The following is a 25,549-nucleotide window of genomic DNA, read 5'->3' as shown; positions in this document are numbered from 1 at the left end:
ATCGGCCGATACTTTCCGATACCGATACTTTCCGATATCGGAAGGTATCGCTCAACACTAATATTGACTGATCCTAAAAGTAGTTTGTCTCATCAAAATTAAAATTTTACTAGTAGCTTGCTATATTAAAAAAAATCAAGTGAAACTTGGGACATTTGATTGCCTGCCATGGTCAGGTGACTTCTGCAGACCATAAGAGGGGACATTAATGATGACGGACTGCTGAAGACACCTGACCGCTACAGTCAGTACCAAGTCCCAGTGCTTCTGTTGCCACTGCCTGCTCTGTATCCCCAAAATTGGCTGTAGATGCACATACTTATGTTTATAGTATAGCTAAAAAGTAACAAAAATCCGAAACAATATGGCGTGACCCAGGCAATAAACGTTGTAGACAATAGGTTATTGCTCACCTGGCTGGGTTGTGTCAGGTACATTTGTGTAGGTATAGATACCATTTGCTGCTGCTCCGTATGCTGGAATAAAACTAGCAGTAAATGCAATAGTAGAAAGGGATATATGGATAAATCTGCTGCGCTGTTGGTCAAAAAGATATCCAATGGAGATGATGGTGTTGAACAAAGAGCAGTTTTATTAATCTATGCTTTTAAGAGTTGAACAAACTTCTTCATCAAGAAAAAAAACAAAATAGCAGATTACTCCATAAATCCCTTTTTACTATTGCATGTAGTTTGTTTGATATTTTTTTAAAAATATCTAGTCACTACTAAAAAAAATTTCTAGACAAAACCTTTAACTCACTTGACTGCCATCAGTAAAGAGTTAGGGGCCACACATACACAGTACGAACATGAGCACCACAAGCAATAATACATACACATTTTGGCATTGTGGCACCCCAGGATTCTGGTTGCCACAGTGGCATTGCCTCCCTCACAGGGGTTGATGTCATGCCTGGAAGCAAGGAGGGGTTCCGTTACCAGGTAATACCAGCATCTAACACCTTCCTTCCTCCAGACCAGAAGGGTGAACTATAATACCCAGTTTCAGGGGAGCTTCCCTATACTGTAAGTTCTGACCTGGAGGATGAGTTAGTAAGTCTAGTGAGGGGTCTGAGAAGGAGAGGAGAGCAGGCGAGTCGAGGAGAACCAGGGGAGTGGAGCTGTAGCCATGCTCACCACAGAAGAGAGCACTGACAATATAGGATGCCAGAGTCCTTGGCTGTGTGGGTGCTGTACACCTCAACAGCCAAATCTGGAGGGCAATCTGAACTGCAAGCTCCCTGGCCACACTGAATGCCTGGAGGCACCACAGCAGATCAAGAGCCGGGGCTGCCAGTGAAATGGCAATGCTCGTGATAGGCTCAAGCTGCCTGCCATACAGGTCAGAAGCAACAAGCAGGAGAGGAACTTGAACAGAGCTAAAAGCAGTAAGGAAAGTAAAAGAATAGCACAGAAGGAAGGCCTCCAAACCCACCTGTCTAGGTGGACCCCAATTTGCTTCCAGGCTGCCCAGACCACATCATCATTGTCTGAGGAATGTTGTTCTGCCATTCTGAATGCACTGGGGGATCAAGATGTGCTGCTGGCTGTTCCCTTTGCAATTATAATTATCGACCAATGAGATCCCAGATGTGTGAGATAGGACACAAGTCTGGAGATCTTGCAATTCAAGGTATCACACTTATTCTATGTAGACTATTTACAGAAGCATGAACAATATGAGGCCTAGTATTTAAAAATGGCTCCTGTATCAGTTTGAAAAATGGCCATACCACTGATTCTGCAGTTGATCCATTTTACCTTTTAAGTGAAATTGTATGTCACATTCCAAGCCTAAGATGTCACACAGTGTCTACACAAACCATCAGAAAGTGTTTGCATCATAGTGGGCTACGAGCAGTTAACTAACTTCCTAACACTAGTTATGTTCATGTCCAAAAGTAAAATGTGAGGCTGATTGAAGGTAAGGAGTGATGTGAATGGTGACAATTTCCATATTGATCTGTGGAATATGTTGGCGCTATGTAAGGTAAGTGTACCTGTCATAAGTTTGACTTTATGACAATACACATGGATAGACTTATAAATCTTATATTCATGTTCGCTAGTGCCAGAATTTATGTTTAATGCACATTTCTTTGTTATAAATTTCGAGAAGCCATTCATATTTATTCTGTGACTAATAGCTTTTACTCTTTAAATACTTTTGTATGACACTGCCATTTAACTGAGGTTTTGCATTCAATTCAAGAATAAAACCTTGAAAAATATTTCACTTATTGATGTGGAAAACAGGAAGGGAACTTAAGAACCATGGGCACTGAGCTAATTGACAGGGTCAGTCTGATGTTCCTTGACATACCATAGTTGTAATAATGTTTTTGAGTAGTTTTATAAAACCGATGGACGACTTTACATAATGAGTGTCAAAATTCACTAAATGTAAAAATCATTGAAAGAAAAAAAGCACAAAGCTAACAGTCTTGAAAAAGATTGCTGGGAAAACACGGGGAATGATTTTCTGCATGTTTCATCTGTCATTTTGGCTGTTTACATGGTTGCACACTGGTGGGACTCCTAAGAGATCATCTGCAATCTGTAGAGGAACCAAGCAGCAAATGTTCAATCTCCTTGTAGCATTACCACAGGGGAAATTAATTATTGCACGATGCCCATAGCCTTAAGTTGGATTGTGCAATACTGATAAAGTTTATCATATAATGCTCAAATAATCCGACTATACAGCTTATTTCATAAACAAAGAATGTTGTACAGCTGCCTCTCCATAGCTCCAGCATCAAATCTGTAATTGACAATATAAACTCCGGTGCCCAGGCTGTCAGGGCTCATATTCATATCTTTAGTAGTAGTAGATAAGGAATCCTGTGTACTGGATCCACAATACTCAAGACAGCCCAAGTTGTGATTTTCAAAACTGATATTCTGTCTAAGGCCGGGGTCACACTTGCGAGTGTGATGCGAGAAACTCGTGTGAGTCTCTCTCATTAATACCCGGCATTGCCGCCGGCACTCGGACCGGAGCGTTCAGCTGCATAGAATACATGCAGCTACACACTCCGGTCCGGCGGCCGTGGCAGGTATTGATGCGTGAGTTTCTAGCATCATACTCGCAAGTGTGACCCCGGCCTAATGCTCTTCCTGCTCATCTAATCCTCAACCATATATGAGGGGACTGAATGGCAGACAATTTGGTTTTTAAGTGGGAATAGAAAAATTGAAGAAAAGAGTTCTATCATTTATACAATTTTAACATTTTTATGAAGTGGTCCATGTGACTTACTGTTAGTTAAGCATTTTTATTGTATCAAATATCACTGAAATAATGTGTGGGTTGAATACATGTCACCTTGATGTGGTGGAATGGCGTTTACATTTTTTTATCAAAATTATGTTAACTAAGTACCCTATATTATCTTCATGCACTAATGCTGCTCATTTATGTACTGTGCGGTATTTGCGTATTATGTTTTTATATTGGGTTTTGTCTATTAGTGGCCAATGTGAACATGTGTTTAAACGCTGCATGCAGACCAACTTATATTCCAGTTCATTTCTTTTGGTTCTTTGTTTCTCTGTTTGCATTTAGTGCATATAAAGGTGTCGCTTGCCATTTCTTTGAGCTGGACATTAATGTAGCTCTCCTTGGCTGCGTGTCCATTAGCCAGGTCTGTCCTTCTCAACCCTTATCCACATGCACGTCACTTGAAAAATAGTAAGGTTTTAATGCTAGTGGTTAGCAGGTACGGACTGGGGCTGAAATTGAGCCCTGGCATTTGAAATCACACAGGCCCATGCTGTCCCCATCCCCATCACCAGATGAGGATAAATAACGAATCTTACCCTGCATGGAGAAAAGCAAGATTTACTACAAGACCAATATTTCGGGCGGGTGTGGTTTGCCAGGGGAAGGGAGCAGACGTGTCTCACACAAGCTCCTGCTAATTCCCCTTAATAAGCCTACTATAAATATACTAAAAGTGGAATTTTGGACTTCTGTGGCATTTATATCATGCCAGGAGCCAGCAAAGCAAAGAAGGGATCTATTCCCAGCAAGAATGCCACAAACTGGAGCCAGAGAGGGGCTAAGGAAGACGGAGATGTGTCCCACAGAAAGACTCATGCCGGGTATGTAGGGACAAAGAAGTCCCCTCCCCTTACCCAGTGCAAGCTGAAGATACAGGGCTCACCACTGCAAATAAAGCCCCTGAATGGCGAGACATCTGCCACCGACCTGCATCTGTCCCGCAGCGCAAGTGAAAGCAACAGACAAGGAGCGGAGACTTTGCAGAGCAGGAGCGCACCTAAAATCAAGATGGCGCCCATGCCGCCAGCGCCGAGGATGAGTGCTCCGGGACCTGGGCGGAAGAAGCGATCAGCTGAAGAGCCGTGGCCACAAGCTGCAGCGGCACAGGAGAGAGACGCCACACCGCTGCAGAGGACAGACTCTGGACCTCCCCGCTCCCAACACAAGCCGAGGTGGGAGGAATCACAGCAGTACAGAGGACAGGATGCGGCGGCTGCAGGGAGAGCCGGGACCGGAAGTAAGATGGCGCCCGCTCCACAGCAGATGAGGATCAGCGCTCCGGTGTTTGTGCCGGGGCTGCGGTCGGCAGGAGAACCACAGCCACAGGACACAGCGTCGCAGGAGGGAGACGTCGCACAGCGGCTGCAGGACCGGCCCGACAGCCGCCGCTATGCTGGTAAGAAAGCGGGAGCCAGCTGTGGAACAGAGACAGGAGATCGCAGGAGGAGGGGGGAGGTGGCGGCGGATGCCGGCTGTGAGAATCAGCAGGGGGATGAGAATGGGCATGATCGCTGTAGGAATTATGACACCAGCAGCAGGCCTTCCACACTGATAAATGGCCACCAAAGTGTGAAACTAAAACCCCGGGCCCTCACTTTACCCATAAGGTCGGAGACCATTGATAAAAGCTGTGTTACCCAGCTCATACATGATGTGGTGAATGCTGAATTGCCTCAACACCGCGACGGCGCAGGCGCCGGATTTAAGAACCAACAGCGCGAAGGGGGCGGCGACCATCGCCCCTGAAGAGAAGAGTGACGGCAGTTGGGAGATTGATAGAGGACAATTCGGACCGCCTCCAGGTACAATATCTGGTATTTGTGGCCAATTTTTAAAACGCTTTATTGAGGTAATAAATGAATCAAAAACTAAAAGAGCCACCTTGTTAGACTGCAGCATTACTGCTGCACAAGGTGGCTCTTTTAGTTTATAACGGGTGGGGGGGTGACAGTGGCCCTTTAAAGCTTTCCTAACCTCAATAGACTCTTTGCCATATAATAAAGCTAACCATAGAGTTATACCGGATGCCCTCAAAATTGAATGGCCCGAGCCCACGTTGACAAATAACCCCAAAGCTACAGAAACTTTTGTTAAAAATATCATCCAAGACATACTAATGACAGCGGCCATTGATAATCACACCGCTCCATCCAGAACCTCTGATAAAGCTATGTGCGATACTTATAAAGAAAGTAAACCCAGCACTACGCAAGCTCTTCCCTTACTCTCAGACTCCATAAATAAAATCCAAAGAGACATTGCCTTCTTCAGATCCGATCTGGACAAGTACGAGAAATAGTGTTGAGCATTCCGATACCGCAAGTATCGGGTATCGGCCGATACTTGCGGTATCGGAATTCCGATACCGGGATTCCGATACTTGGCGCGTATCGGATACCGGAATCGGAAGTTCCATGATTCAAAATTCAGAAATTCAGCCAATGAGAAAGATTCCAAGTGTGGGCACATCCTGTTTAGCATGGAGGGCATGAAACTACTGGCAAGGCTGTGATTGGCTGCTTAAATGATGTCATGATGCAGTTTAAAAGTCGCTGGCGCCATTTTGCGATCACTCTGCTGTGAATTCAGTTAGTGACAGGACGCTGTGTGCTGACTGAGGGACAGTTTAGAGATAGCGATTTGCTTCTTTGTGCTTTCCAAAGGCTAATTTAGCAACCGCTGTGTTCACCTACTAATCACCTTCCTTTTGCCTTGTAGCGCTGTTTTCACAGCGATCTGCAAGGTCTCTCTGTGTGTGTGTGTGTGAGTGCAGCCCACTCTCTAGTCTGAGTGCAGCCACATAGGCCATCCATAGCTGGTTGTATTCAGTTCAGGGAGGGTGGTTCATTGCCTCATACTGTCCTTTTTTTTTTTTTTTTGAAGTAGTGCAGGCTGCTGCACATTTTTTCCAAAAATTCCTATTAGTGTCTTTCCACCCGTCTCCAGCTAATTTGTGGAAAAACACTACATAGGATAAAGTAGAGGAGGGTTTTTGGGCCTTGCAGCGCCGTTTACGGCTGTCTGCACGGTCTCCGTGTGACTGCAGCTCGCCCTGTAGTCTGTGAGCAGCCGTAGCTTGGTTGTCTCCAGCTCAGGGTTGTTCACTGCGTCATACCGCCGTCCGCCAAATCAATTTTCATTTTGTTTTCAAGTAGTGTAGTCTGCTGCTAATTAATTTAAAAAAATCCTATTAGTGTCTTTCCACCCGTCTCCAGCTAATTTGTGGAAAAACACTACATAGGATAAAGTAGAGGAGGGTTTTTGGGCCTTGCAGCGCCGTTTACGGCTGTCTGCACGGTCTCCGTGTGACTGCAGCTCGCCCTGTAGTCTGTGAGCAGCCGTAGCTTGGTTGTCTCCAGCTCAGGGTTGTTCACTGCATCACACCGCCAAATCAATTTTCATTTTGTTTTCAAGTAGTGTAGTCTGCTGCTAATTAATTTAAAAAAATCCTATTAGTGTCTTTCCACCCGTCTCCAGCTAATTTGTGGAAAAACACTACATAGGATAAAGTAGAGGAGGGTTTTTGGGCCTTGCAGCGCCGTTTACGGCTGTCTGCACGGTCTCCGTGTGACTGCAGCTCGCCCTGTAGTCTGTGAGCAGCCGTAGCTTGGTTGTCTCCAGCTCAGGGTTGTTCACTGCGTCATACCGCCAAATCAATTTTCATTTTGTTTTCAAGTAGTGTAGTCTGCTGCTAATTAATTTAAAAAAATCCTATTAGTGTCTTTCCACCCGTCTCCAGCTAATTTGTGGAAAAACACTACATAGGATAAAGTAGAGGAGGGTTTTTGGGCCTTGCAGCGCCGTTTACGTCTGTCTGCACGGTCTCCGTGTGACTGCAGCTCTATCCGTTGTCAGTTCAGCCCCCAAAAAATAAATAAATAATAAAGTTCACCAAACACACCAGTTACACCACTTTACATTTGTGTAGGCCACATTAGCTCATATTCAAGTCTAGTCCACACTTTAGAAAATTAGTGTGTCTTATACCTGTTAGGAGGAGTTGCTCAGGAATAAGCACACAAAGCCGTTAGTACTTTTCTGCTTATCTTTATCAGTCAACCAAGATGAAGAAGGCAGTGAGTAAGGCACGTGGGCGTGGGCGTGGGCGCGGAGCAGGGAGGGGACGTGGGGATTCTGTGCCTGCTGCGGGCACCGGTGAGTCATCAGCACCCACTTTCACAAGGGAACAGTCGTTCATGCGCAGCTTTGTCGCCGAGCGCCGTACACCGCTGCTGCGTCAAGACCAAATTGAAGCCGTTGTGGGATGGATGGCAGCTAATGCATCAACTTCCATTAGTGCCACATCCTCTCAGACACAGAGCACTGGAGAGCAGCCATCTGTCTCTTCACCACCTGCAAAATTGCCCAGGCAGACAGAGATCCCAGGACAGGAGCAGTCTCTACTTCTGTTCTCTGAATCATCTCTTGGCTTGGAAACAGGGGGCCAGCCAAGCAGCATTGGAGAAATGGAAGAAGAGGCAGGGTGCAGTGATGCCCAACCGCTTTTTCTGTCTTCCTCTGAAGAGGCGGGTGGGCCAGTGGCTCCGGTCACCACCTCGCAGGCCGCATCAGCTGATGATGACACTCAGGTGCCACTTACTGGTGCGTGCTCTGCTGCTGAGACTACCCAGGAGGAGCAGTTGGGGGCAGAGGGTAGTGTAGATGATGAGGTCCTTGACCCATCTTGGCGTCAGGGACAGGAAGGTGGTGGGAGCAGCTCTGAGGAAGAGATTCCCCGTACGGCCCAAAGAGGGAGAGGGAGGGGGAAGACTGCGGATCCTGCAGCCTCCGCTTTGGCACCCGTAAGGAGCATGTCTCTTCCAAAAGTCAAAAGGGGGGCTCCCAAGACTTGCAGTGCCTGGTCCTTTTTTGACACAGTTGCAGATGACATTTGCTATGTCAGATGCAAGGTGTGTCATCAAAAAATCAAAAGAGGTCAAAAAGTCGCCAACCTCAATACCTCCAACATGTGGAAACATGTGCGCAACAGGCACCCGGCGGAGTTAGACAAACACACTGAAGAGCTAGGCCAACCAACAGCGGCAGCTACCACCTCTTCAGCTCGTGTTGCCTCTTCCTCTAGCTCACACGCAGCTGGTTCGGCTTCCTCCCAGGATCGCCGTGGAAGAACCTCTGGCCCTGTTGTCCAGAGACCCGCTGTCATTCCACCCGCAGCACCACTTTCCCAGTCAACCACACACTCCCAGCCCAGTCTACAGCCATCGGTAGTACAGGCATGGGAGAAAAGGCGGCCTTTCTCGTCAAACCACCCACGAGCACAGGCTCTGACTGCAGGCATTGCCAAACTTCTGTCACTGGAAATGCTGTCATTCAGGCTGGTGGAGACTGACAGCTTCCGTGACTTGATGTCATTGGCAGTCCCACAGTACAGTGTGCCCAGCCGCTTTTACTTCAGCAGGCAAGCCGTCCCTGCCCTGCACAAGCATGTTGAGGGACACATAAAACACGCGCTACTGAACGCCGTCAGTAGCAAGGTCCACCTCACCACCGATGCGTGGACCAGTCAACATGGACAGGGGCGATACCTTTCCCTCACTGCCCATTGGGTTAATGTAGTTGAGCCGGGTACAGACCGTGCGAGTGGCGCAGGACGTGTCCTGCCCACTCCAAGGATTGCAGGAATCCATTCTGTACGCATTGACTCCTCCTCTTACACCAGTTCCTCAGAATCATCGCTGCAGGAGCCGTCACAGTCCACCTCCACATGGACCCGTGATGAACGTGTACCTGTTACGACCGACATGAGCACAGCCGTGGCCAAACGTCAACAGGCCGTCTTGAAATTAATTTTTTTGGGGAATCGTAGCCACACAGCGCAGGAGCTCTGGAATGCCATCAAGCAGGAGAGCGATGTGTGGTTTGAGCCAGCGAATCTCCAGCCAGGCATGGTAGTGTGTGATAATGGCCGAAATCTGGTGGCAGCCCTGGGCCTCGGCAACCTCACTCACATCCCATGTCTGGCACATGTGCTCAATTTGGTCATGCAGAGTTTTTTGAGGGACTATCCGGATCTTGATGCACTGCTGCACAAGGTCCGCCTAGAGTGTGCTCACTTGCGGCGTTCCAGCACGGCAAAAGCGCGCATTGCGGCTCTGCAGCGCCGACACCGCCTGCCGGAACATCGCATCATATGTGACCTACCTACCAGGTGGAATTCCACGTTACATATGTTGGAGCGGTTGTGTGAGCAGCAGCAAGCTGTAATGGAGTACCAGCTGTATCAGGCGCAAAAAAGTCGCAGTCAGCGCCGTACAGACTTCACAACCACAGAGTGGGCCACTATGAAGGATGTCTGCCAGGTTTTGCGTCCCTTTGATTATTCCACGCGGATGGCGAGTGCAGATGATGCACTAGTCAGCATGACTGTCCCCCTTATCTGCCTGCTTGAAAAATCACTGCAAGCGCTAAGGGATGATGTTGTGGAAGAGGTGGAGGATGAGGATTCACCACTTCCATCATCTTCTGGACAGTCAGCGCCACGTGGTTCCTCACAAACGCGTAGGCAGGGGACAGTTTGTGAGGAGGATGAGGAGGAGTCAATGGAGGAGGAAGACATCCGTCCAGAGGAGGGAGTTCCCGAATTGTCCAGTACTCAGTGTGTACAGCGAGGGTGGGGTGATGACGAGCGGGCAGAGATCACGCCTCCAGCTGGGGACAGCGTTTCTTGGGCAGTTGGCAGTCTGCAGCACATGGTGGATTACATGCTGCAGTGCCTGAGAAACGACCGCCGCATCGACCACATTCTCAACATGTCTGATTATTGGGTGTTCACCCTCCTCGATCCTCGCTACCGGGACAACGTAGAAAGCCTCATCACACCGTTGAACCGGGAGCGAAAAATGCGGGAGTACCAAGACACACTGGTCAGTTCCATCATCTTCTCCATTCCAACTGAGAGAAGTGCTGCTACTGCATTCCAAAGCAGCTCAGTGCGTCCAGGCAGTGGTGGAGGCTCTGCACAAAGAGGGAGCAGAAGCAGTGCCTCTGCCCAAGGCAAGACCAGTATGGCCCAACTGTGGCACAGTTTTGTGTGCCCCCCACAAAAGTCTACACCATCACAGACGGCTCCAGTCAGCAGGAGGCAACGGTTCCGTCAGATGGTGACAGACTACATGTCTTGCCCTCTTGCTGTACTCCCAGACGGCTCTTCCCCTTTCAAGTTTTGGGTCTCAAAGCTGGATACATGGCCAGAGCTAAGCCAGTATGCATTGGAGGTGCTGTCTTGCCCTGCGGCCAGTGTATTATCGGAACGTGTCTTTAGTGCTGCAGGTGGTGTACTAACTGACCGTCGCATGCGACTATCCTCCGATAACGTTGACCGGCTTACTTTCCTGAAAATGAACAAGGCCTGGATCTCGCAGGAATTTGCCACTCCTCCTCCTGATTAAATAATTAGCTCACTGTATACGTTATCCAGGTCTCCTGTTGTGTTCATCTTTCTACCACCTGAACTTAAATTCCTGGGCTCCAACACCGCCAGTTGAGGCTCAGACGTGCCGTCTGCACAGTCAAAACATACGACCCAGTGTTATTGGGTTTCAGTAACGTCAGCTGATCCCCAGCTGTGTAGCCGGCAATGTGTCATGCGACCGCCACGCTGACACAACAACTGAAATGTAAGGGAATCTGTCCCCCCCCCCCCCAAGGCGTTTGTTACTGAAAGAGCCACCTTGTGCAGCAGTAATGCTGCACAAGGAAAAAGGTAGCTATTTTGGTTTTGCTCCTTGCACACGCAAAACTTAACACTTATAAAATGTGTCCACTGATACCGTAAAACCGTCCCGGAGGTGGGACTTTCCTTCGTAATATGACGCAGCACAGCCGTCATTCCTACCCCCCCGGCGTGCGGCGCATATCTGAACCTCCACCTCTCACTCATCTCCCTATGGCTTCTTCAGACTTTTCGGTGTCAGCTGGTCCCTAATAGCATGCCACGGCCGTGACACCGCACAGTCTGGAAAAGAAGCCGTAGGGAGGGGAGTGAGAGGCGAGGATATGCACTGCGCATGGCCATGGATCCCAGGCCCCCAGTGGGATTACATCAGAAGACACTGCGAGGCGGGCTCTCGGCCAGCGCGGCCGCACAGGCGCAGCCAGCCTGACACCAAATGATGTCAGAAGATGGGCAGCGCTAAGTGTGCCTGGCCACGGGATAACATAACAGCGCAGGCTCCGGGACGGAATCAAACAACGCTGAGGAGCCGGGGCGCGGCGGCGGGGGGGTAGTAATGATGGCTGTGCTGCGTCATATTACGAAGGAAAGTCCCACCTCCGGGACGGTTTCACGGCTTCAGGGGACACATTTTATAAGTGTTTAGTTCTGTGTTTGCAAGGAGCATGATGAAAAGAGCCACCTTTTCCTTTTGCATCTTTTGTGCTGCACAAGCTGGCTCTTTCAGCTACAAACGCCTTGGGGGGGGGGTTAAAGGTTCCCTTTCGACTTTCTCAGGCTTCGGCCTACATTGTGTTCCTCTGCTTTTCCACCTGCCCCTGGGCTCCAACACCGCTAGTTGCCGTCCAGAAGTGCTGTACGCACAGTCAACAGTCGCTCCTCTGTTATTGGGGTTCAGTAACGTCAGCTGTTCCCCTGCTGTGTGTGTGGCAATCCCTCCTACCTCCTCCAACCTCCTCCAACCTCCTCCTCCTCCACCTGTCCCTGGGCTCCAACACCGCCAGTTGCCGTCCAGAAGTGCTGTACGCACAGTCAACAGTCCCTCCTCTGTTATTGGGGTTCAGTAACGTCAGCTGTTCCCCTGCTGTGTGTGTGGCAATCCCTCCTACCTCCTCCAACCTCCTCCTCCTCCACCTGTCCCTGGGCTCCAACACCGCCAGTTGCCGTCCAGAAGTGCTGTACGCACAGTCAACAGTCCCTCCTCTGTTATTGGGGTTCAGTAACGTCAGCTGTTCCCCTGCTGTGTGTGTGGCAATCCCTCCTACCTCCTCCAACCTCCTCCAACCTCCTCCTCCTCCACCTGTCCCTGGGCTCCAACACCGCCAGTTGCCGTCCAGAAGTGCTGTACGCACAGTCAACAGTCCCTCCTCTGTTATTGGGGTTCAGTAACGTCAGCTGTTCCCCTGCTGTGTGTGTGGCAATCCCTCCTACCTCCTCCAACCTCCTCCAACCTCCTCCTCCTCCACCTGTCCCTGGGCTCCAACACCGCCAGTTGCCGTCCAGAAGTGCTGTACGCACAGTCAACAGTCCCTCCTCTGTTATTGGGGTTCAGTAACGTCAGCTGTTCCCCTGCTGTGTGTGTGGCAATCCCTCCAACCTCCTCCAACCTCCTCCTCCTCCACCTGTCCCTGGGCTCCAACACCGCCAGTTGCCGTCCAGAAGTGCTGTACGCACAGTCAACAGTCGCTCCTCTGTTATTGGGGTTCAGTAACGTCAGCTGTTCCCCTGCTGTGTGTGTGGCAATCCCTCCTACCTCCTCCAACCTCCTCCAACCTCCTCCTCCTCCACCTGTCCCTGGGCTCCAACACCGCCAGTTGCCGTCCAGAAGTGCTGTACGCACAGTCAACAGTCCCTCCTCTGTTATTGGGGTTCAGTAACGTCAGCTGTTCCCCTGCTGTGTGTGTGGCAATCCCTCCTACCTCCTCCAACCTCCTCCTCCTCCTCCACCTGTCCCTGGGCTCCAACACCGCCAGTTGCCGTCCAGAAGTGCTGTACGCACAGTCAACAGTCCCTCCTCTGTTATTGGGGTTCAGTAACGTCAGCTGTTCCCCTGCTGTGTGTGTGGCAATCCCTCCAACCTCCTCCAACCTCCTCCTCCTCCACCTGTCCCTGGGCTCCAACACCGCCAGTTGCCGTCCAGAAGTGCTGTACGCACAGTCAACAGTCCCTCCTCTGTTATTGGGGTTCAGTAACGTCAGCTGTTCCCCTGCTGTGTGTGTGGCAATCCCTCCTACCTCCTCCAACCTCCTCCAACCTCCTCCTCCTGTCCCTGGGCTCCAACACCGCCAGTTGCCGTCCAGAAGTGCTGTACGCACAGTCAACAGTCCCTCCTCTGTTATTGGGGTTCAGTAACGTCAGCTGTTCCCCTGCTGTGTGTGTGGCAATCCCTCCAACCTCCTCCAACCTCCTCCTCCTCCACCTGTCCCTGGGCTCCAACACCGCCAGTTGCCGTCCAGAAGTGCTGTACGCACAGTCAACAGTCCCTCCTCTGTTATTGGGGTTCAGTAACGTCAGCTGTTCCCCTGCTGTGTGTGTGGCAATCCCTCCTACCTCCTCCAACCTCCTCCTCCTCCTCCACCTGTCCCTGGGCTCCAACACCGCCAGTTGCCGTCCAGAAGTGCTGTACGCACAGTCAACAGTCCCTCCTCTGTTATTGGGGTTCAGTAACGTCAGCTGTTCCCCTGCTGTGTGTGTGGCAATCCCTCCTACCTCCTCCAACCTCCTCCTCCTCCACCTGTCCCTGGGCTCCAACACCGCCAGTTGCCATCCAGAAGTGCTGTACGCACAGTCAACAGTCCCTCCTCTGTTATTGGGGTTCAGTAACGTCAGCTGTTCCCCTGCTGTGTGTGTGGCAATCCCTCCTACCTCCTCCAACCTCCTCCAACCTCCTCCTCCTCCACCTGTCCCTGGGCTCCAACACCGCCAGTTGCCGTCCAGAAGTGCTGTACGCACAGTCAACAGTCGCTCCTCTGTTATTGGGGTTCAGTAACGTCAGCTGTTCCCCTGCTGTGTGTGTGGCAATCCCTCCTACCTCCTCCAACCTCCTCCAACCTCCTCCTCCTCCACCTGTCCCTGGGCTCCAACACCGCCAGTTGCCGTCCAGAAGTGCTGTACGCACAGTCAACAGTCCCTCCTCTGTTATTGGGGTTCAGTAACGTCAGCTGTTCCCCTGCTGTGTGTGTGGCAATCCCTCCAACCTCCTCCAACCTCCTCCTCCTCCACCTGTCCCTGGGCTCCAACACCGCCAGTTGCCGTCCAGAAGTGCTGTACGCACAGTCAACAGTCCCTCCTCTGTTATTGGGGTTCAGTAACGTCAGCTGTTCCCCTGCTGTGTGTGTGGCAATCCCTCCTACCTCCTCCAACCTCCTCCTCCTCCACCTGTCCCTGGGCTCCAACACCGCCAGTTGCCGTCCAGAAGTGCTGTACGCACAGTCAACAGTCCCTCCTCTGTTATTGGGGTTCAGTAACGTCAGCTGTTCCCCTGCTGTGTGTGTGGCAATCCCTCCTACCTCCTCCAACCTCCTCCTCCTCCTCCACCTGTCCCTGGGCTCCAACACCGCTAGTTGCCGTCCAGAAGTGCTGTACGCACAGAGCCAAACACCTCGCCAATGTGTTAGTGGGGTTCAGCACCGCCAGCTGTTCCCCTGCTGTGTATACGGCAACGTGTACTGCGACCGCCACGCAGACACAACAAGTTAAATGTAAGGGAACCTGACCCCCCCCCCCCCCCAGGCGTTTGTTACTGAAGGAGCCACCTTGTGCAGCAGTAATGATGCAAAGGGAAAAAGTGCCTCTTTTCGTGATGCTCCTTGCACATGCTGAACCTAACACTTATGAAATGTGTCCCCACACAGCGTTAAACCGTCCGGTAGGTGGAACTTTCCTTTGTCGTGTGACGCAGCACAGCCATCATTTTTACCCCCTTGGCGCCGTGCGCCCCCTCCTCAGCGTTGTTTGAATCTGTCCCGGAGCCTGCGCTGTTAGGTTAGCCCTTGGCCATGCACACATGTTGCGCTGCCCGTCTTCTGACCTCATTTGGTGTCAGGCTGGCTGCGCCTGTGCGGGTGCGCTGGCCGAGATCCCGCCTCGCAGTGTCGTCTAATGTAATCCCACCGCGGGCCTGTGATCCGTGCCCGTGCGCAGTGCATATCCTCTCCTTTCACTCCCCTCCCTACGGCTTCTTCAGACTGTGCGATGTCAGCTGGTCCCTAATAGCATGCCACGGCCGTGACACCGCACAGTCTGAAAAAGCCGTAGGGAGGGGAGTGAGAGGAGAGGATATGCACTGCGCACGGGCACGGATCACAGGCCCGCGGTGGGATTACATTAGACGACACTGCGAGGCGGGATCTCGGCCAGCGCACCCGCACAGGCGCAGCCAGCCTGACACCAAATGAGGTCAGAAGACGGGCAGCGCAACATGTGTGCATGGCCAAGGGCTAACCTAACAGCGCAGGCTCCGGGACAGATTCAAACAACGCTGAGGAGGCGGCGCACGGCACCAAGGGGGTAAAAATGATGGCTGTGCTGCGTCACACGACAAAGGAAAGTTCCACCTACCGGACGGTTTAACGCTGTGAGGAGACACATTTCATAAATGTTAGGTTCCGCATGTACAAGGACCATAATTAAAAGAGCTAAGTTTACCTTTTCCAGCATTAGTGCTGTACACAATGGCTCTTTCAGCTACAAACGCCTGGGGGGGGGGGGGGGTTAAAGGTTTCCTTTCAACTTGCTCGAGTGCAGGCTTCGGCCTACACTCCGCTCCCCCTGCTCCTCCTGCTGACCCTGGGCTCTAACACCGCCAGTTTTTGCCCAGATGTGCTAGCTGCACAGAGAAAAACACCAGCCAATGTGTCAGTGGGGTTCAGCACCGCCAGCTGTTCCCCTGCTGTGTAGCCGGCAACGTGTCCTGCGACCGCCACGCAGACACAAGAACTGAAATTGAAGGGAACCTGTCCCCCCTCCCCCAGGCGTTTTTACGTTATCCAGCCACCTTGTACAGCGGTAATGCTGCATGTGTGCAAGGTGGCTCAGAAACGTATTCTCCTCGCACATGTGGAACTGAAAACACGTCTGAAATGTGTCCTCTGTGTGACCATTTAACCGTCCCGGTGGTGTGACTTTCCTTTGTAATGACACGCTGCAACCCCCTTGGTAGCGCTGCCCGTCTTCTGGCAGCATTGTTTGGCTGCCTGCGCCTCTGCGGCCGCCCTGACCCACACAACGCCCCTCGGTGTCTTATTTATTGGGACTGCGAGGGTGTGATTGATGGGCAGGATCAGTGCATCAGTTCGCCTGTCCCTCCTCTCCTTCCGCCTTCTTCGGACTGTGCGGCTTCATGGCCGTGGCATGCGATAAGGGATCAGATGACGCCGCACAGTCTGAAGCGGGTGTAAGGACCCGAGTGTGAGAGGCCAACATATGTGCTGCGCCAGGCCCTGAATCCCAGCCCCGCAGTGTTTTAACAATGTTAAGACACTGCGGGGCTGGGATTCATGGGCATCGCGAACCGCACCGGCCGACATTACATGATGCCAGAAGATGGGCAGCGCTAACGGCGCTAGGCCAGGGGATAACACGACAGCGCAGACTCCTGTACAGCAAATAACAACGCTCGGGAGGCTGCACCCAGCACCAAGGTGGGATTCTTGACACCTGTGCTGCGTCTCATTACAAAGGGAACTCTCGCCTCCATTACACAGTTTGACTGTATAAAGGGCTAAATGTTATACGTGTTTCATTCAGCGTGTGCAAGGAGAAAAATTAAAAGAGCAACCTTTGACTTGCGCAGCACTACTGCTGCATAAGCTGTGGCTCTTCTACTTTCTAACCCCTGAGGGGGGGTTAAAGGTGACCTTTGAAATCGGTTCAAGTAGGCTTCGGCCTACACTCTGCTCCCCCTGCAGAGCCCGGGCTCCAACACCGATCGTTGCTGTCCGGAAGTGCTGGCTGCACAGAGCCAAACACCTCGCCAATGTGTCAGTGGGGTCCAGCACCGCCAGCTGTTCCCCTGCTGTGTAGCCGGCAACGTGTCCTGCAAAAGCCACGCAGACACAACAGACCCAAAGCTGCCGCCAGTGCAGGCTTCGGCCTACACTCCCCTCCCCCTGCTCCTCCTCCTCCTGCTCCTCCTCCTGCTGTCCCTGGGCTCTAACACACCGCCAGTTGGGGCCCAGATGTGCTAGCTGCACAGAGAAAAACACCAGCCAATGTGTCAGTGGGGTCCAGCACCGCCAGCTGTTCCCCTGCTGTGCAGCCGGCAACGTGTCCTGCAAAAGCCACGCAGACACAAGAACTGAAATTGAAGGGAACCTGTCCCCCCTCCCCCAGGCGTTTTTACGTTATCCAGCCACCTTGTACAGCGGTAATGCTGCATGTGTGCAAGGTGGCTCAGAAACGTATTCTCCTCGCACATGTGGAACTGAAAACACGTCTGAAATGTGTCCTCTGTGTGACCATTTAACCGTCCCGGTGGTGTGACTTTCCTTTGTAATGACACGCTGCAACCCCCTTGGTAGCGCTGCCCGTCTTCTGGCAGCATTGTTTGGCTGCCTGCGCCTCTGCGGCCGCCCTGACCCACACAACGCCCCTCGGTGTCTTATTTATTGGGACTGCGAGGGTGTGATTGATGGGCAGGATCAGTGCATCAGTTCGCCTGTCCCTCCTCTCCTTCCGCCTTCTTCGGACTGTGCGGCTTCATGGCCGTGGCATGCGATAAGGGATCAGATGACGCCGCACAGTCTGAAGCGGGTGTAAGGACCCGAGTGTGAGAGGCCAACATATGTGCTGCGCCAGGCCCTGAATCCCAGCCCCGCAGTGTTTTAACAATGTTAAGACACTGCGGGGCTGGGATTCATGGGCATCGCGAACCGCACCGGCCGACATTACATGATGCCAGAAGATGGGCAGCGCTAACGGCGCTAGGCCAGGGGATAACACGACAGCGCAGACTCCTGTACAGCAAATAACAACGCTCGGGAGGCTGCACCCAGCACCAAGGTGGGATTCTTGACACCTGTGCTGCGTCTCATTACAAAGGGAACTCTCGCCTCCATTACACAGTTTGACTGTATAAAGGGCTAAATGTTATACGTGTTTCATTCAGCGTGTGCAAGGAGAAAAATTAAAAGAGCAACCTTTGACTTGCGCAGCACTACTGCTGCATAAGCTGTGGCTCTTCTACTTTCTAACCCCTGAGGGGGGGTTAAAGGTGACCTTTGAAATCGGTTCAAGTAGGCTTCGGCCTACACTCTGCTCCCCCTGCAGAGCCCGGGCTCCAACACCGATCGTTGCTGTCCGGAAGTGCTGGCTGCACAGAGCCAAACACCTCGCCAATGTGTCAGTGGGGTCCAGCACCGCCAGCTGTTCCCCTGCTGTGTAGCCGGCAACGTGTCCTGCAAAAGCCACGCAGACACAACAGACCCAAAGCTGCCGCCAGTGCAGGCTTCGGCCTACACTCCCCTCCCCCTGCTCCTCCTCCTCCTGCTCCTCCTCCTGCTGTCCCTGGGCTCTAACACACCGCCAGTTGGGGCCCAGATGTGCTAGCTGCACAGAGAAAAACACCAGCCAATGTGTCAGTGGGGTCCAGCACCGCCAGCTGTTCCCCTGCTGTGCAGCCGGCAACGTGTCCTGCAAAAGCCACGCAGACACAAGAACTGAAATTGAAGGGAACCTGTCCCCCCTCCCCCAGGCGTTTTTACGTTATCCAGCCACCTTGTACAGCGGTAATGCTGCATGTGTGCAAGGTGGCTCAGAAACGTATTCTCCTCGCACATGTGGAACTGAAAACACGTCTGAAATGTGTCCTCTGTGTGACCATTTAACCGTCCCGGTGGTGTGACTTTCCTTTGTAATGACACGCTGCAACCCCCTTGGTAGCGCTGCCCGTCTTCTGGCAGCATTGTTTGGCTGCCTGCGCCTCTGCGGCCGCCCTGACCCACACAACGCCCCTCGGTGTCTTATTTATTGGGACTGCGAGGGTGTGATTGATGGGCAGGATCAGTGCATCAGTTCGCCTGTCCCTCCTCTCCTTCCGCCTTCTTCGGACTGTGCGGCTTCATGGCCGTGGCATGCGATAAGGGATCAGATGACGCCGCACAGTCTGAAGCGGGTGTAAGGACCCGAGTGTGAGAGGCCAACATATGTGCTGCGCCAGGCCCTGAATCCCAGCCCCGCAGTGTTTTAACAATGTTAAGACACTGCGGGGCTGGGATTCATGGGCATCGCGAACCGCACCGGCCGACATTACATGATGCCAGAAGATGGGCAGCGCTAACGGCGCTAGGCCAGGGGATAACACGACAGCGCAGACTCCTGTACAGCAAATAACAACGCTCGGGAGGCTGCACCCAGCACCAAGGTGGGATTCTTGACACCTGTGCTGCGTCTCATTACAAAGGGAACTCTCGCCTCCATTACACAGTTTGACTGTATAAAGGGCTGAATGTTATACGTGTTCCATTCAGCGTGTGCAAGGAGAAAAATTACAAGAGCAACCTTTGACTTGCGCAGCACTGCTGCTGCATAAGCTGTGGCTCTTCTACTTTGTAACCCCTGAGGGGGGGTTAAAGGTGACTTTTGAAATCGGTTCAATTAGGCTTCGGCCTACACTCTGCTCCACCTGCAGAGCCCGGGCTCCAACAACGCTAGTTGCTGTCCGGAAGTGCTGGCTGCACAGAGCCAAACACCTCGCCAATGTGTCAGTGGGGTCCAGCACCGCCAGCTGTTCCCCTGCTGTGTAGCCGGCAACGTGTCCTGCAAAAGCCACGCAGACACAACAGACCCAAAGCTGCCGCCAGTGCAGGCTTCGGCCTACACTCCCCTCCCCCTGCTCCTCCTCCTCCTGCTCCTCCTCCTGCTGTCCCTGGGCTCTAACACACCGCCAGTTGGGGCCCAGATGTGCTAGCTGCACAGAGAAAAACACCAGCCAATGTGTCAGTGGGGTCCAGCACCGCCAGCTGTTCCCCTGCTGTGCAGCCGGCAACGTGTCCTGCAAAAGCCACGCAGACACAAGAACTGAAATTGAAGGGAACCTGTCCCCCCTCCCCCAGGCGTTTTTACGTTATCCAGCCACCTTGTACAGCGGTAATGCTGCATGTGTGCAAGGTGGCTCAGAAACGTATTCTCCTCGCACATGTGGAACTGAAAACACGTCTGAAATGTGTCCTCTGTGTGACCATTTAACCGTCCCGGTGGTGTGACTTTCCTTTGTAATGACACGCTGCAACCCCCTTGGTAGCGCTGCCCGTCTTCTGGCAGCATTGTTTGGCTGCCTGCGCCTCTGCGGCCGCCCTGACCCACACAACGCCCCTCGGTGTCTTATTTATTGGGACTGCGAGGGTGTGATTGATGGGCAGGATCAGTGCATCAGTTCGCCTGTCCCTCCTCTCCTTCCACCTTCTTCGGACTGTGCGGCTTCATGGCCGTGGCATGCGATAAGGGATCAGATGACGCCGCACAGTCTGAAGCGGGTGTAAGGACCCGAGTGTGAGAGGCCAACATATGTGCTGCGCCAGGCCCTGAATCCCAGCCCCGCAGTGTTTTAACAATGTTAAGACACTGCGGGGCTGGGATTCATGGGCATCGCGAACCGCACCGGCCGACATTACATGATGCCAGAAGATGGGCAGCGCTAACGGCGCTAGGCCAGGGGATAACACGACAGCGCAGACTCCTGTACAGCAAATAACAACGCTCGGGAGGCTGCACCCAGCACCAAGGTGGGATTCTTGACACCTGTGCTGCGTCTCATTACAAAGGGAACTCTCGCCTCCATTACACAGTTTGACTGTATAAAGGGCTGAATGTTATACGTGTTCCATTCAGCGTGTGCAAGGAGAAAAATTACAAGAGCAACCTTTGACTTGCGCAGCACTGCTGCTGCATAAGCTGTGGCTCTTCTACTTTGTAACCCCTGAGGGGGGGTTAAAGGTGACTTTTGAAATCGGTTCAATTAGGCTTCGGCCTACACTCTGCTCCACCTGCAGAGCCCGGGCTCCAACAACGCTAGTTGCTGTCCGGAAGTGCTGGCTGCACAGAGCCAAACACCTCGCCAATGTGTCAGTGGGGTCCAGCACCGCCAGCTGTTCCCCTGCTGTGTAGCCGGCAACGTGTCCTGCAAAAGCCACGCAGACACAACAGACCCAAAGCTGCCGCCAGTGCAGGCTTTGGCCTACACTCCCCTCCCCCTGCTCCTCCTCCTCCTGCTCCTCCTCCTGCTGTCCCTGGGCTCTAACACACCGCCAGTTGGGGCCCAGATGTGCTAGCTGCACAGAGAAAAACACCAGCCAATGTGTCAGTGGGGTCCAGCACCGCCAGCTGTTCCCCTGCTGTGCAGCCGGCAACGTGTCCTGCAAAAGCCACGCAGACACAAGAACTGAAATTGAAGGGAACCTGTCCCCCCTCCCCCAGGCGTTTTTACGTTATCCAGCCACCTTGTACAGCGGTAATGCTGCATGTGTGCAAGGTGGCTCAGAAACGTATTCTCCTCGCACATGTGGAACTGAAAACACGTCTGAAATGTGTCCTCTGTGTGACCATTTAACCGTCCCGGTGGTGTGACTTTCCTTTGTAATGACACGCTGCAACCCCCTTGGTAGCGCTGCCCGTCTTCTGGCAGCATTGTTTGGCTGCCTGCGCCTCTGCGGCCGCCCTGACCCACACAACGCCCCTCGGTGTCTTATTTATTGGGACTGCGAGGGTGTGATTGATGGGCAGGATCAGTGCATCAGTTCGCCTGTCCCTCCTCTCCTTCCGCCTTCTTCGGACTGTGCGGCTTCATGGCCGTGGCATGCGATAAGGGATCAGATGACGCCGCACAGTCTGAAGCGGGTGTAAGGACCCGAGTGTGAGAGGCCAACATATGTGCTGCGCCAGGCCCTGAATCCCAGCCCCGCAGTGTTTTAACAATGTTAAGACACTGCGGGGCTGGGATTCATGGGCATCGCGAACCGCACCGGCCGACATTACATGATGCCAGAAGATGGGCAGCGCTAACGGCGCTAGGCCAGGGGATAACACGACAGCGCAGACTCCTGTACAGCAAATAACAACGCTCGGGAGGCTGCACCCAGCACCAAGGTGGGATTCTTGACACCTGTGCTGCGTCTCATTACAAAGGGAACTCTCGCCTCCATTACACAGTTTGACTGTATAAAGGGCTGAATGTTATACGTGTTCCATTCAGCGTGTGCAAGGAGAAAAATTACAAGAGCAACCTTTGACTTGCGCAGCACTGCTGCTGCATAAGCTGTGGCTCTTCTACTTTGTAACCCCTGAGGGGGGGTTAAAGGTGACTTTTGAAATCGGTTCAATTAGGCTTCGGCCTACACTCTGCTCCACCTGCAGAGCCCGGGCTCCAACAACGCTAGTTGCTGTCCGGAAGTGCTGGCTGCACAGAGCCAAACACCTCGCCAATGTGTCAGTGGGGTCCAGCACCGCCAGCTGTTCCCCTGCTGTGTAGCCGGCAATGTGTCCTGCAAAAGCCACGCAGACACAACAGACCCAAAGCTGCCGCCAGTGCAGGCTTCGGCCTACACTCCCCTCCCCCTGCTCCTCCTCCTCCTGCTCCTCCTCCTGCTGTCCCTGGGCTCTAACACACCGCCAGTTGGGGCCCAGATGTGCTAGCTGCACAGAGAAAAACACCAGCCAATGTGTCAGTGGGGTCCAGCACCGCCAGCTGTTCCCCTGCTGTGCAGCCGGCAACGTGTCCTGCAAAAGCCACGCAGACACAAGAACTGAAATTGAAGGGAACCTGTCCCCCCTCCCCCAGGCGTTTTTACGTTATCCAGCCACCTTGTACAGCGGTAATGCTGCATGTGTGCAAGGTGGCTCAGAAACGTATTCTCCTCGCACATGTGGAACTGAAAACACGTCTGAAATGTGTCCTCTGTGTGACCATTTAACCGTCCCGGTGGTGTGACTTTCCTTTGTAATGACACGCTGCAACCCCCTTGGTAGCGCTGCCCGTCTTCTGGCAGCATTGTTTGGCTGCCTGCGCCTCTGCGGCCGCCCTGACCCACACAACGCCCCTCGGTGTCTTATTTATTGGGACTGCGAGGGTGTGATTGATGGGCAGGATCAGTGCATCAGTTCGCCTGTCCCTCCTCTCCTTCCGCCTTCTTCGGACTGTACGGCTTCATGGCCGTGGCATGCGATAAGGGATCAGATGACGCCGCACAGTCTGAAGCGGGTGTAAGGACCCGAGTGTGAGAGGCCAACATATGTGCTGCGCCAGGCCCTGAATCCCAGCCCCGCAGTGTTTTAACAATGTTAAGACACTGCGGGGCTGGGATTCATGGGCATCGCGAACCGCACCGGCCGACATTACATGATGCCAGAAGATGGGCAGCGCTAACGGCGCTAGGCCAGGGGATAACACGACAGCGCAGACTCCTGTACAGCAAATAACAACGCTCGGGAGGCTGCACCCAGCACCAAGGTGGGATTCTTGACACCTGTGCTGCGTCTCATTACAAAGGGAACTCTCGCCTCCATTACACAGTTTGACTGTATAAAGGGCTGAATGTTATACGTGTTCCATTCAGCGTGTGCAAGGAGAAAAATTACAAGAGCAACCTTTGACTTGCGCAGCACTGCTGCTGCATAAGCTGTGGCTCTTCTACTTTGTAACCCCTGAGGGGGGGTTAAAGGTGACTTTTGAAATCGGTTCAATTAGGCTTCGGCCTACACTCTGCTCCACCTGCAGAGCCCGGGCTCCAACAACGCTAGTTGCTGTCCGGAAGTGCTGGCTGCACAGAGCCAAACACCTCGCCAATGTGTCAGTGGGGTCCAGCACCGCCAGCTGTTCCCCTGCTGTGTAGCCGGCAACGTGTCCTGCAAAAGCCACGCAGACACAACAGACCCAAAGCTGCCGCCAGTGCAGGCTTCGGCCTACACTCCCCTCCCCCTGCTCCTCCTCCTCCTGCTCCTCCTCCTGCTGTCCCTGGGCTCTAACACACCGCCAGTTGGGGCCCAGATGTGCTAGCTGCACAGAGAAAAACACCAGCCAATGTGTCAGTGGGGTCCAGCACCGCCAGCTGTTCCCCTGCTGTGCAGCCGGCAACGTGTCCTGCAAAAGCCACGCAGACACAAGAACTGAAATTGAAGGGAACCTGTCCCCCCTCCCCCAGGCGTTTTTACGTTATCCAGCCACCTTGTACAGCGGTAATGCTGCATGTGTGCAAGGTGGCTCAGAAACGTATTCTCCTCGCACATGTGGAACTGAAAACACGTCTGAAATGTGTCCTCTGTGTGACCATTTAACCGTCCCGGTGGTGTGACTTTCCTTTGTAATGACACGCTGCAACCCCCTTGGTAGCGCTGCCCGTCTTCTGGCAGCATTGTTTGGCTGCCTGCGCCTCTGCGGCCGCCCTGACCCACACAACGCCCCTCGGTGTCTTATTTATTGGGACTGCGAGGGTGTGATTGATGGGCAGGATCAGTGCATCAGTTCGCCTGTCCCTCCTCTCCTTCCGCCTTCTTCGGACTGTGCGGCTTCATGGCCGTGGCATGCGATAAGGGATCAGATGACGCCGCACAGTCTGAAGCGGGTGTAAGGACCCGAGTGTGAGAGGCCAACATATGTGCTGCGCCAGGCCCTGAATCCCAGCCCCGCAGTGTTTTAACAATGTTAAGACACTGCGGGGCTGGGATTCATGGGCATCGCGAACCGCACCGGCCGACATTACATGATGCCAGAAGATGGGCAGCGCTAACGGCGCTAGGCCAGGGGATAACACGACAGCGCAGACTCCTGTACAGCAAATAACAACGCTCGGGAGGCTGCACCCAGCACCAAGGTGGGATTCTTGACACCTGTGCTGCGTCTCATTACAAAGGGAACTCTCGCCTCCATTACACAGTTTGACTGTATAAAGGGCTAAATGTTATACGTGTTTCATTCAGCGTGTGCAAGGAGAAAAATTAAAAGAGCAACCTTTGACTTGTGCAGCACTACTGCTGCATAAGCTGTGGCTCTTCTACTTTCTAACCCCTGAGGGGGGGTTAAAGGTGACCTTTGAAATCGGTTCAAGTAGGCTTCGGCCTACACTCTGCTCCCCCTGCAGAGCCCGGGCTCCAACACCGATCGTTGCTGTCCGGAAGTGCTGGCTGCACAGAGCCAAACACCTCGCCAATGTGTCAGTGGGGTCCAGCACCGCCAGCTGTTCCCCTGCTGTGTAGCCGGCAACGTGTCCTGCAAAAGCCACGCAGACACAACAGACCCAAAGCTGCCGCCAGTGCAGGCTTCGGCCTACACCCCTCCCCCTGCTCCTCCTCCTCCTGCTCCTCCTCCTGCTGACCCTGGGCTCTAACAAACCGCCAGTTGGGGCCCAGATGTGCTAGCTGCACAGAGAAAAACACCTCGCCAATGTGTCAGTGGGGTCCAGCACCGCCAGCTGTTCCCCTGCTGTGCAGCCGGCATCGTGTCCTGCAAAAGCCACGCAGACACTTGCTCTTGTACCTTCTGCTCCCCATCCTGGTTCCAGTACCGTCAGCTGGTTCCGGGCAGAGCCTTTGGCTTAGGTGCCTCCCTTTGGTATCCGAGTTCCACCAACGTCAGGTGGT

Source organism: Ranitomeya variabilis, chromosome 3 (assembly GCF_051348905.1).
Source record: "Ranitomeya variabilis isolate aRanVar5 chromosome 3, aRanVar5.hap1, whole genome shotgun sequence".
Taxonomy (NCBI): domain Eukaryota; kingdom Metazoa; phylum Chordata; class Amphibia; order Anura; family Dendrobatidae; genus Ranitomeya; species Ranitomeya variabilis.
This window is presented reverse-complemented; position numbering follows the sequence as displayed.